This window comes from Acanthaster planci, linkage group LG03, assembly GCF_054643075.1.
Source record: "Acanthaster planci isolate LZ-2023a linkage group LG03, COTS_SCS, whole genome shotgun sequence".
NCBI lineage: Eukaryota > Metazoa > Echinodermata > Asteroidea > Valvatida > Acanthasteridae > Acanthaster > Acanthaster planci.
The window spans coordinates 16,138,784-16,151,200 of NC_141779.1; the positions used below are offsets into that span (position 1 = coordinate 16,138,784).

The 12,417-nt window shown below is 43.4% G+C and overlaps 1 protein-coding gene across 25 annotated transcripts in view; it reads left to right on the top strand.

Annotated features, from left to right (window-relative positions):
* LOC110973023 (CUGBP Elav-like family member 2) overlaps positions 1-12,417 on the top strand; it is a 96,530-nt gene that overhangs the window by 53,854 nt on the left and 30,259 nt on the right. The window lies entirely within an intron of this gene.

Sequence of the window (12,417 nt, forward strand, 5' to 3'; positions counted from 1 at the left end):
GTGTAAAAGCACATACTGTAGCTGTCCTTATTTGTTCCATGGAGGACGTGTACACTCATTTGAGAATTCTTTTTTCATTTCCGCTGTTAATGTATGAACGGGTCGTGCTTGGTTGGGTCAAAGCACAATTGCAAGGTTGAAGAATTTGCTGGTACCCCCTCCTCCCCGCAGCCTTTTCTGGCACTGGGCAAATGTTTCAGGGCTGAGATTGGTCTGGGTTTTTCCTGATTTCAAGATTATTTTCATCAGGATTTTCCTGATTTGGGATTTTTCAGACAGTCTCTCTTGCAATCTGAAAAAAAACCTGAGTTTACCACCATAATGCTTTTGTGTATAATGGTTGATGAAGAAGGGAAGAAATAAGTATCTTAAGGTGTACCTTGAGGCAAACACAAATGTATACAGCATAGACCATGCGCTGCTGGGGCCCTCAAAACCTCTGATGAATAGTTTGCGGATTTTTCAATTACCCGCGATCTCACCCCTGATGTTTACTACGGGATCTGGGCGCGCAAAGCCCAACATTAAATTTGTGCGTGTGTGTGTGATAATGAGGGCATTTACAAGGCTCTCAAATGCCTCTTTTTTTGTTGAGTGATATTACTTGAACAATGAAGAATGATGATTAACTGTAGAGTTTGTTTATTCAAGATGTCAGCCGTGAAGTTAAAAAGTTTGGCCCGTTCAGGTCAAATCGCGGAAAGCTGAATATAGTGCGAATCGCTGCAGTTGGTTATCATGGCCATTTGCTGGAGTTTCCCTCAAAACACGCACAGATCTTTACGCATTCCAAGTGTACACATGGTAGTGAGTTCTTTCCTAGCAACCAGCAAATGTCTGTTTCAGAGATTGCACCTTCTGTACCTGTGATTCTTCAACGCTTGTCGGCTGTGCCGAATGCCAAAACTGAAGTCCCCGTGGTAATGATGCGTAATCAAGTGATTCTCCAGGCATTTTACCACGGTCATTAAATTCCAGTGCCTGCTGTTTGCAACCCTTTTTTTGTACTCTTCCCCTCTTTCCCCCAATCTCTCCCCCCCCCACCATAATTTAGAATCAGTAGTTAGTCAGTGAGTAGCACAGAGCATCTAGGGTTAATCAATGCTTCAGCAGGATTGTGGTCCAGGACTGAGGGGAAGGGGGAAAAAAAGCCATCATCCATCCTCATGCAAAACCCTAGGGTGTTTGGAATGTAGGCTCTCTCAGCGAATTTAACAGCTGTCTGCCGCTTGGTTCCCGGGGGGCCAGCGGGGATTAAACGCTTGTTCCCCCTCCGCTCTGTCGGGCCGCTTTCTGATGAGATGTCTTGGATTCGTTCAGTGAAATTAAAAGACAATTTGAGAGGAGAACTGGAGCAAAGGGTTTTTTTTTTTGAGAAGCGAGTTGCCAGTTTGTGCTCGCAGTGCGTGCGCCTGTCTGCGTGGAGAGTTGGTCTAGTTCTTTGAGGCCCAAAGCGTACGAAGACTACTTTGAATATCTGTGCCCAGAAATGCGGCTTTGACTGGTGCGGTGGTTATGTTGAAAATCAGGTTATTGCGTGCTACAGATTCGGTGGTTTGCTTTGGGGAGGCATCCTCACACCCAGGGCAACTTTGCAAGAAGGTCCCCTGTCCTGGTCCGATCATTTCAATGAATTCCTTAAATATTCATAGTGAAAGACTCTTCCTCTGCGCTCAACTACGTGTGTTTAATGTTGAGTGTTGAAAGTTTTATTCTGAAAGTAGCAGTTTTCAATTTACTAGCAGTCAGTATTGGAGTACCGTTACTTAGTAACCACTTCGTGCTGAGGTTCCCTGTACCGGAGACCTCCAGTTTATACTCAAAGCCAGGGTACCCGAAATCGGACAAAGGAGCTGGGCTTTGTAACAAAAGACCGTACTTGGAACAAAAAACCAAGCTGCTGGGAATTGCCAACATTTTTTCCATTGTCAATAGCGAAGGTAAACTGTCATTGTTTTGAAACTGTATTCCCCTTTTTGTGGCATTCAGTGTGAGCGGATTATGGCCAGGGACAAAAGCGCTCCGGCGCCTGAGCAATACAGTACCGCTGCACGCTAATCTGGCCGCATTTGAAAAGACCCCAGCAGTGCATTGGGCCAGTTTCAGGAACAAGGGAAAATTACGTAACACTGCACAATCTAGGCTCTCTTTACAAGGTGGCAGGCCTGACTAAAATACTCGGGTGTTTATAAATGTTGCCTGTCAGATTAGAGTAGCCACCAGGCAGTCATTTGTGTGGGTGTAAATGTCCAGTATTACTGGTTATGAATTTTTGAAGGATTTTTGAAAATGGAAAATCTTGAAAATCCCCGGAGAGCTCATCATTCAACTTCAATTTAGACCCGGCAGCATACGGTTAACCAGCATTTGAATTCAAGTCTTATCAGATTTACTCATATTTTATTCCTCTGCATTGTTAAAGCAAACGCACTGATACATGTTCTTGTTATTAAAACCAAGAAAAGTCATCTTGCACAAAACAACAAAATCATTCGAATATCGTCCGGGTTTATTCATCCAAGAGGAAGATGACAGCCAATGGAGGAAAACATCCTAAGTACATCAGCTTCTGCTTGGGCATTCAGAAAGTTCATTCACATTGCGCAAAGGCTTCCTAACAGCATTAGAATCATCGATAACTTCTTTCTTTCCCAGAGGCGTACTGGCAGATGCCGGAACGAGAGTGCATCGCAGTGGAAGTTCTCTGGTCTTCGCCGTGTGCTTTATAGATCAGAGTGGAAATTTTTTCCCCCCTCCAAACTGTCTCAGCATTATGAAAAAAGTGTGAAACACCAGTGTGAAAAAAAGTGCAGGAAGACAGTGACTCTGAGTGTCATTGACTGCCAGTTCTTTGATTCCTTCTGCATGCTTACAGAAATGCTGAAGTTCAAGACGTGGCTGAGAAAAGCAAAAAGAGATTTGCAGCCAAAAAGTTGATCATGAAAATGCAACAGGTGCGGTAAAGCTGCATGGAAATACAATTCTTGTTATCCAACATGCTAATAGTCTACCTGACTATTATGAGTGCACCTGTATAGAGGTTTTGCACGGCAGCCATCTTTCTGGTCAGTGTTTTGATCCATAGGGATACACATGAGTAGTGAGTGCATATCCCCCCAAACAATGCTCTGACTGGGAAGACAGCTGCCGTACATTTATGTAACCTCTATACATGTGCATAATCTGTGACCTCTCTTTTGTGGAATTATGAAACAAATTAATCACGAGTGAAGACAACTTGTCAACTTGGATCTCTAGTTTGCTGCACGTTGAGCCAATACGAATTAATGTATTTATCTTCACTAAATGCATATTGGTGATAAACATGCTAATTGGTATCCTTAAGGCATGCCATACATGTTACAACCGTCATTAAATTTCATTTAGGATTTTTTGCCCTGTCTGACATTTATTGTATCACTGTATACTCAGTGTTTCCCCCGAAAGCTTGCGAAAAGAAACCACAAGCGTACTCGGGTGGGATTCGAGCCCACGACTTCCTGCTTACTATGGTAGTACAGACGTCTTGACCACTCGACCACTGAGCTTGCCGGTGTGGGCTAGCTGGTTCGTGTCAGATGTAGCAGCGGGTACCGCAAACAGTTATTCGAAGGATGGACGGCATTAAATTTCTTTTGAATCAGTTTCGTTCCCGACTTGTTTCCCCTAAGTCTTGGCGTACATGTACCAGGACTTTAGAATATCATATTTATATGCATGCCTCAAAAGCGGAGTTTGAAGCGGGCAGTTTTAGAGCAGTTTAAAAATAACTCATTCTGTGGAAGACTTGAAAGGATTTGCTAACCCTTGCAACCTTGAAGCAGTTGGAATGAGTGTAAAGACTGGGATCTTTGTTCAGAGTCAACGGAGGGCTTTCAGACAATGTTGAGAAAGTGACGTCTGGGCACAGCATGCTGTGTAAAGGAGCAAAAAGGTTTGCAGTTTTGGGATTTCAGTCTGTGTTTTCTGGAGTTCGCAGAGCAAGCTGCCGGATGAAGGCATTGTGCTGTGCTTTAAAATGCCAAGATGAAACAAGTGCTGCTATAAAGCCATTCAGGTCCTGACTCGCGTACAGTGTGTGTAATTCTTAGAGAATGACATTTTCAGTGCATTGTGAGTGACGTTAGTCTGTTTTCAGAAATAAATCAGCCAACAGTGCCATGGTTTTGACCCTGTTGAGCTGACAAAAGATCTTCAGAAAGAAAGCCGTAAGTGGGAATTCCGTTTTTCTTGTGTCGTTCTTTGCGGTTGATGCTCCAAGCAGGATCCCTTCAATCTCCCCTTAAAATCACCAGTACAACCTCGGGCGTGGGCACCATGTAGTATATGGACACTCTGACCCCGGTTGATTAGTATCCCACTGCTAACATGGTAGAAATTCAGGCCCCCTTTGCGACCTGCCTGCCTGCGGGGAACCAGATGAGAAAACCCAGGGGCAATGGGGACCTTCATTCTGTGAAGGTCCTTCACACCACAGCAGCTCAGCATGCACTTTGTTTATACGGCCATTCAGGTCATCGCACACACCATCATTGTGTGTACATGTACAGTGTACATACATGAACATGTATATGTACATATTTATACACCACTACATGGAAGACAGGAAGGGGAGATTTCAGAGGAGATTTTCTTTTTTAATATTGGATGAATGAATCATCTTTGAAAAGGACAGGGTGCAAGGTACATATCTGGGAAAGATTTGTCGAAAAAGGTTTGCAGCAAAAAACCTTGTGAATGTGGACGTTCATGCATATCGGCGCTCTTAAGCAGTCAGTCAAAGTGCATTAAGTGCTCACTTAGTACAAGTACTGTACAGTTCATAATTAATAAGCCCTTCCATCTGTGTGTTTTGTGGATGGCTTTTGTTGCATGTACCATGCCCAATTTTTCCTGTGAACAAAATCTTGATTGTACTTAAAAAGAAGGGATGGTACATGTACATCTATCATGCGTGATTATTGTTTGTCTCCACTCAGAAACAAACAAGCATTTATCGATTCCATCTTGTTCAATAACCAATCCCCCAGACAGCTTTGCACCACAACCCCCGGGGGCCCACCGCCACTCTAGTAAAATCCATTTACTTCGAAATATGGCTGCATGTCGCTCTGTGTAAAAGAAGCGAAGGAAAGCAACGGGCCCTGGGGTTAGGCAAAGGCAAGCAGGGGGACACGGCAGCGAAGAAGACCCGAACATACGTTTTAATCTCCTGTATTGAATCAGCGGCCCTGATTACGTCATTATCAAGTCTTAGCAAGGGTGCTACTCGGTTTGGAGCACTGCGGCCGACAGACGGTCTGTCGTTTGCACTGCTGGAGGGCAGCTCAATTTCTTATTTGGTCTCACCTGGCGCGGGTTTGTCAAGAAAGTAAGCCGGCTTACCCACTGTCTGATCCGGTGGCCTTTAAGAAGTTGGAACTGAGTCTGGGAAAGCCAAGAACAGATTGGAAAATGCACATCACAGCTTTCTGATAAAGACTGACATTCAAAGCCTCTGTCACCTGTATTTTGCAGTCTGAGCAATCCACCCATAGCTGTCAACATCTGCAAAGAATCTGGTGCTGCATGCATGTATGCACACGTTGGGTTACGTATGCACCATGACACGTGTACCTGCACAGTTACCATTGGAATTTGACTGGAAACACAGTCTCCCTGTATGTATAGCTTTTCACTTGTGTTTGTGTACCTGCAGTACATCATGCCTCCTAAGATGCTGAGCACGGGTACAGTGTCCCTATTGACTGTCATAAAATCCAGGAGAAATCCACTAGATCATCATGTTGCACAAGGACATAGTGTCAGTGCCGATGCACATCGGACTGGCTCGAATCAGTCAATACTGCAACCTTGAGTTGGAGACAATGCTGTCGAGTTTTGCCTTCCGCACACGCGCTCACGTCCAGTATCATTTCTGTCAGCCACATCATTTTGTTAAGAGGTCTTTCCTCGAATGTCAACAGCATAGCAGGCGATACATTATACCTTCCCAGGTAGTGTACATGTACCGGTACACGCACGGCATGAGTACCGGTACTCATTTTTATGGTGTTTGAATGTATCTCACTATCAGGAACCAACCTGTCTGGCTTACCTTCAGATTTTCACATGTTTATAAATGCATCCTTGTCTTAACCTCATCACAGCAATTAACGATCATGCAAAACATCAACGTGGAAGATATTTGAGTGAAAGTCACAGGTGACTCGGTGTGATGTTAAGGGGGGATGCACTGTCACATCCAAACGTAGTGAGGAATGCTTTGGCATGGGAGGTAGTGTCTGAAATAAAAAAAATGATTACCCACCGGAATCTCGTTCAATTTATACAGTGCTTTCAAATTCTGTGCTGCAGTGCACGCTTTATAGTAAGTGCCTCAAGTGCTTCTGGTCAGGTTGATATTTGTTTACTTGCTGGCCAGATTGTGCATGCACCAGTCGTTGGCTCTCATATAATGATTTTAGTCTACTCTGAGTAAGTATCAAAACATTGAACATTCTGAAGAATAGTAAACCAACAAAAGTTCTACAGACTCCAGTTGGGGGTGGGTCACTGTCCTGTTGTTTCCTTTCACCCTAATGCCCTTTGTGTCTCATGTTGTAAAAGGGAACTTTTTTTTTGTATTTGAGGGTTTTTTGTACGTGTACATGTAGGTATCATGCAGATGACAGAATTTTTTGAAAGGATTTCAGGCCCTACTCATGCTGCATAAGTCTCCAGCCCAAGAAACAGCACTGATTTTTCCTCCCGTTTCCCTCCCCGTCCTGAGGATTTGAAATTCTCTTAAAAAGATTACGGCCTGGGCGAGCGCACGGGGAAGCCAGATCCCTCATCCCCAGGGCTCACTAAATGCACTCGCCGTTAACACCGGGTGTGTTTAGCTTCGGAAATGGGCCATGGAGGCTGACCCAATTTGGGGAGGGGGATTTTTTCTTTCTCTCTTCCCTCCCTTCCATATCCTCTCGGAGGGAATTTTCTAATCTGCAGATGTTGTCCAGGAAGGGTCTTCTTTTTCTAAACCTCTGTATCGCCAAGAGGATACAAGAGCAAGGCTTTTTTTTTTTCCTCGCTACAGACTTTTCTTTAAAAACAGAAACTGTGTCTTGAGTAATAGCGCTCCATCGATACGTTGGGTTTTTTTTTCACCTTGTCCATCCTGAGGTAGTTGGGTGCTTTGATTAGCCCAAGATTTTAGTACCTAAACGGATGCGCGCAGGAAATCCTAGCCGCTCTGTGTAGACAGATTGAAAGCATGCCAGGCAAGAACATTATACCAGTGCTTGTTTGAAGTCTTTGAGGTATCAGGATTACACGGGAGAGGGAGATGAGATTGCCTTTATCCTGTGCCTCCTGTAGTTGATGTCAGTGTCAACTACTTGTAATAAAAGAATGAACTTAGCTTAATGCTTTTTCCCCAGAATAGAGCCAAGTCATTGAATAGAGGCAGTTGTGTTTGGTAATGCTCACCTTTGTAAAGAAACCTTGATCACAAAATCAAGGGTATGCTTCCAAAGTTGAATCCGATTTGATGGAGCAAATCAAGGTGCTGCACTACCAGATATTGACTTGGCATTCTATTTTGGGACAGAATGTTGCACTCTGATGTTACTGTGTTGTCTAAGGAATCTACTGAGAGCTGTTAAAAATGTTCTACTTGAATATGCGATGCGAATTTTGTTTTCTCAGTCCAAAGGTTTACTTAATACATTCATTGTGACTGACGATGATTGGGGATGAATTTGTCCATACATGCATCACTTGCACGCTTAATTGGACTGTACAGTTATTTTACTACAGCCCTTGAAACTGCACATTTGTGTTTCAATTATTCCTGTTTTCAATTTTTGTTTTGCTGTTTTTATCAGTATTTTTGAGCCTTTGTAGTTTTCATGCCAATGGAAATTTGCATACCAAAATACAATTTCAGCCAAGGTTTTGAACCAAAATGATATATCGATGTGCAAAACCCTGGAATGTGTACATTTTGATGTAGTAAATTTCCATTTCTTTGGCAATTTGTAAGTATATATGGCATGAAGCCAGCATGCAACCTTTCCTTCCTTAGAAATGTTTTCATAGAGCAAATTTGGGATTCCAAATTTGAACGGGAAATCATATCAACTGAGCAGTGTCTTCCCTGATTTAAATCTCTTCAACATCATCCTCATTTGTCCGGAAAAGTTTGACAATTTTTGGTGTTTTAAAAAAAAAAATGCACTTTTCAGTACGCTTACATGTAACACCGCAAGAATGTTAAAAACATTGTCATACTTTGAAGGAGAGTATAAAGACGCACAAAAACACACCCCACTGCACTTACATGATCACTGTACCTACATGTACATGTATCCCCTAGAGTGGACATTCCTTTGTTTCTATGCATTCAAACTCAGCAAACTTGGTGAAAATGCTCCTTTTTCTTGCACTGGAAACACTATTGTGTACTGGATTTTTGTTTTCCAGAAAGGGAGTTACCTTGTGTGGACCTGGTTTTTGCCATTCAAGGTTCACACAACCTGCCTTTATGAGGACCTCGTTGCTAATGGGTCCACACTACATGTACGTTGTACGTTTGCATTACATGTGGTACTAGTGGGTTTGTCAGGTTGGCACACACACATGCCAGTACGGCCACTGTGCAATCAGTTACATCTTGGTTACACAGAGTTCATGCATCCGGAGGGCATTTCATATTTGGCTGCCTCTTCTGAGTGAGTGTCAGCCACTCCTGTTGCCTTGACCTTGCCCCCGTCACCATCAGGGAGTGCTAATTATTCCTCAGTTGGGATTTAGAGGCATAATTGGTGGCATGTTGGTAGCAACTTGCCCTGGTACGGGGTATATGGTGCACAATGGAGGAACGGAAGGCAACACTGAAGGATGCATGTGCTCTCAGCACATGTGACCTTGACCAGGGCTTTTTATGGTATCTGAGCACTAATAAGTATGGTGCCCTATATCCTCTTGAACCTTTTAGCCAACACATCGGTCATTTTGTGCAATTATGCCTCCAAAAGGCTTCCATGTGTATTAGTCAATTGTCCTCATGAAATTTAAAAAATGGCGAAGTAATTTAAAATTCAAACCTGTCTGGGTCACAGGTACACCTGTAATTCTAACAGTTTTTCGTTCATTTTTTGAAATTGCTTTCCGTTAATTTTGTTACACTTCTCCAATTTCGACTTAATTTCTTTGATTATTGTTGTGACCGAGCTGAATTTAAATTTGTGTTGATCCCTTGTGTATCGTGTGTTGAAATTGTGGCAGTTTTCACAGAGAATTTGTCGGTCTCCAGAAGATGTGTGCTTGCCCGCTGAATGGAATAAGTACCAGTGAGCTCGAATGTGTATCCCTGTGAGACACGCTACATTGTCTGCCCAGAAATGCCCTGCAGAAATCATTAGACATTCACCCGCACTCTAGGTGCAAGTGAAGTGTGCATTGTGAGTCAATATCGCGGTCAGGGATCTTACTTCATGGATCATAGACTCAACATCAATGTTGACAGGACTCATGCCTGGGCCGTCTCCCCGTGAAACAGTACCCACCTGCCGTCTGCTGCGGTTCCCCTTTTGATTTGTTTGCTTGTGATCCTTGCCTCTACTCTTTTGCCCTCCCCCGCCCCCAAGTTTCCTCGTGATTTCACTTTTGCCTGTTTTGCTTTCTGCACTCAGCCATGCCTGCCTGTGTGTTCTCTATCTTTTGCCCTTTCCTTGAGTTGCCAAGATTAGACATAGCCTCTTTCCTGTATGTTGTCCCGAATGTTAGAGCAGATATCCTGGTTTCATCAACAGTCCTCTGAATGTCCTTTTCAACTCCTCATAAAGTTGGCACATCTAACAGTACTTCCTACACATCCCTTCTGCTGTCTCCCACGTCCTCATCAGTTCCCCCTCCGGTACTCCTTGTTGGCCCATCATCATCCCCGCTTCCCTCTCACTAAAGACAAGCAACTCTCTCCTGTCATCATCTCAACCGGAGTGATCAGAATGCAAATGAACGATCATCTTCCTCCGCCATTTCTGTCTCCTCAAGGCTACTGTTGTGATAGCTGAAATCCATATTTCTGTCGGTAATGGTATTGACTGAAACGTCCACCGCGCCAATTCACCGTGGGAACGTTGCGGCAGTCGGGCCCCAGTAGGCTGGCCCCCCTCCTTCCCCGGCACATGCGCGCACCACACCTCGGATACTGCCGAGGGAATGGCGTGCGCTGACGGGCAGGGCGTGCAGCAAGACTTGCGGAATAATTAATTGCCATCTTCCCCCCTGCCAAAGTGAATAACGATGTGATGCGTGCAGAAGCGTGTGTGTTTGAAGAGAGCTTAATTGAGTGTGTCGGCATGAGATCATTGTAAATAAAGTGCATATGATGCGATATGCATGGACATCTCTATCATGCAATCCATCACTGCATGTAATTTACATTATTTTGTACATGTACGTACATGCACAGGGTAACTATGTCCTACAGAATTGGATACAAATGTGGCAGACATATTTGTAATACATATGTTGACGGATGTGCATTCTTGAAGTCACAAGCCAATGGTGTATGAATTATTCGGTAGATTCAGTCCAAAAGTGTGACATATTTGTATTCCTGTTGCACTCGCCGTGTGTAATTGGAGATGGGAATATCGTTAAAATTGACTTCAAACCAGTTTTATTTGTTAAGCAAGTAATTTACATAAATACTTAATCACTCTTGGAAATTAAAGAATGTGCTGTACACTTATGAAATCATCGATGTGATGACATGGGGACACAAAGAAAAATGGAACCTATATTTTTAATGAATAATACATACGCACATGGAAAAATAGTCCTTGTGCTTGTTTATTAATGAGTTACTGTTGCTGGGTGTGAATATATGACTCTTTGTGTTCCCAGCCTGCTTCTCCAAACACACAAGCACATATTTATGGCCTGTAGCCTCTGAATGGAGTTGGAACCGACCTGGTGAAAGCCAAAGACCAAGATGAAAGCTGAGGAGCTCATCTTGGTTTACTCAGGAAATGTCTTTGGGGGGAGGGGGATTCGTGACTAGTCACTCCTCCCCCCCCCACCAACTTTCTCCTCTCCATTCCATTTCGTAAAATAGCTGTCATTGAATTCGTGCCCGAACCATGGAGGTAGGAGAAGAGTTGAAAGAGTCAAGAACTGCTGTCATTTTATTGAAGCCTACACACATAAAAGCAGAGGTAGTTTCCTCCACTCGGCAGGTTGAAGAGGGGACAGGGTATTGAGTTGCTCAGCTCATGTTCAGCCACTGAACCCAATGAACCATGGTCTCCCTCCCCTCCTTCCCAAGGTCAACAGTGCTTAAATAGGCAACACTTGACACCAACAGAAGTGGTAACTCCAGCCCATATTTCCCCTTTGGGCCGCTGCTGGTCATCATACCTTAGGACTTATTCTCTCTTGCCCCTTCTTCCGCTCTCTCCAGAGAGCAGGGTCTGGCGCTGGTCATATTAATTTGCCCGTGGTCAATATGGTGGGATAGAGTAACCTATCACACCAGGGGGTCGTTAGCTGGACTGTTACCCTCGTGAATATTAAAGAGACTTCAGGCCAGTGGGGGGATGCTGGACGATTCTATTTCATACATGTGTAAAAAGGGGTAGAATTGATTTATGAACAGAGAATTGTTGCAGGCATAAATTTGTTTTTAAAAAAATTGCCGGGGTAGTTCATATTTAATGAGGAATGAATGAGCATAGGAAAAAGTGCTGTGACATCAGCTTTTGTTATATGTCGCATCAAGGTAACATAAGTTGCCATATATGTTCAAGCTGTACATCATGTGCACAGCAATTGACTGGATATATTTTGCACAGACAGAGAGAATACTGTATACAATATAAATTTTACCCTCCGGGTACGGTAGTTGTGTGGATTACCAGTACCTCCGTTGGAAAAAAAAATCGAGCTTTCTTACGACATGTATCTATGTACATGTGCATGTAATGCGGAGTTTCTGGTTTATGAGCTGTAATAAATTTTGTAGTGATTTTGTGGCTGTGAATGATGTGACATTACCACTGACGTTCCTGGAATGACACCATGTCCCTTCATGAGTTTCATCTACTGTGCACAGGGATTCATAATTGTAGAGTAACACCTCTTCTACGTAAGTGTGTGTGTACATAAATTTTCCTGTTCATGTGACATGAGATTCAAGCAAAACTCTCAGCGTCTAATACAAAACAAATATCAGCTGTACAGAGGATTTGATATTATTTTACACAAACACTTTATTCTTACTCCGAAAAGATGATATACTCATCACAGGGAATGACTCGCATCTTTACTTCACAGGGCTGTGTTGGGTGTGTGACTACAAGCCTCCGAAAAGATGATATACTCATCGCAGCGAGTAACTTGCATCTTAACTTCACAGGGCTGTGTTTG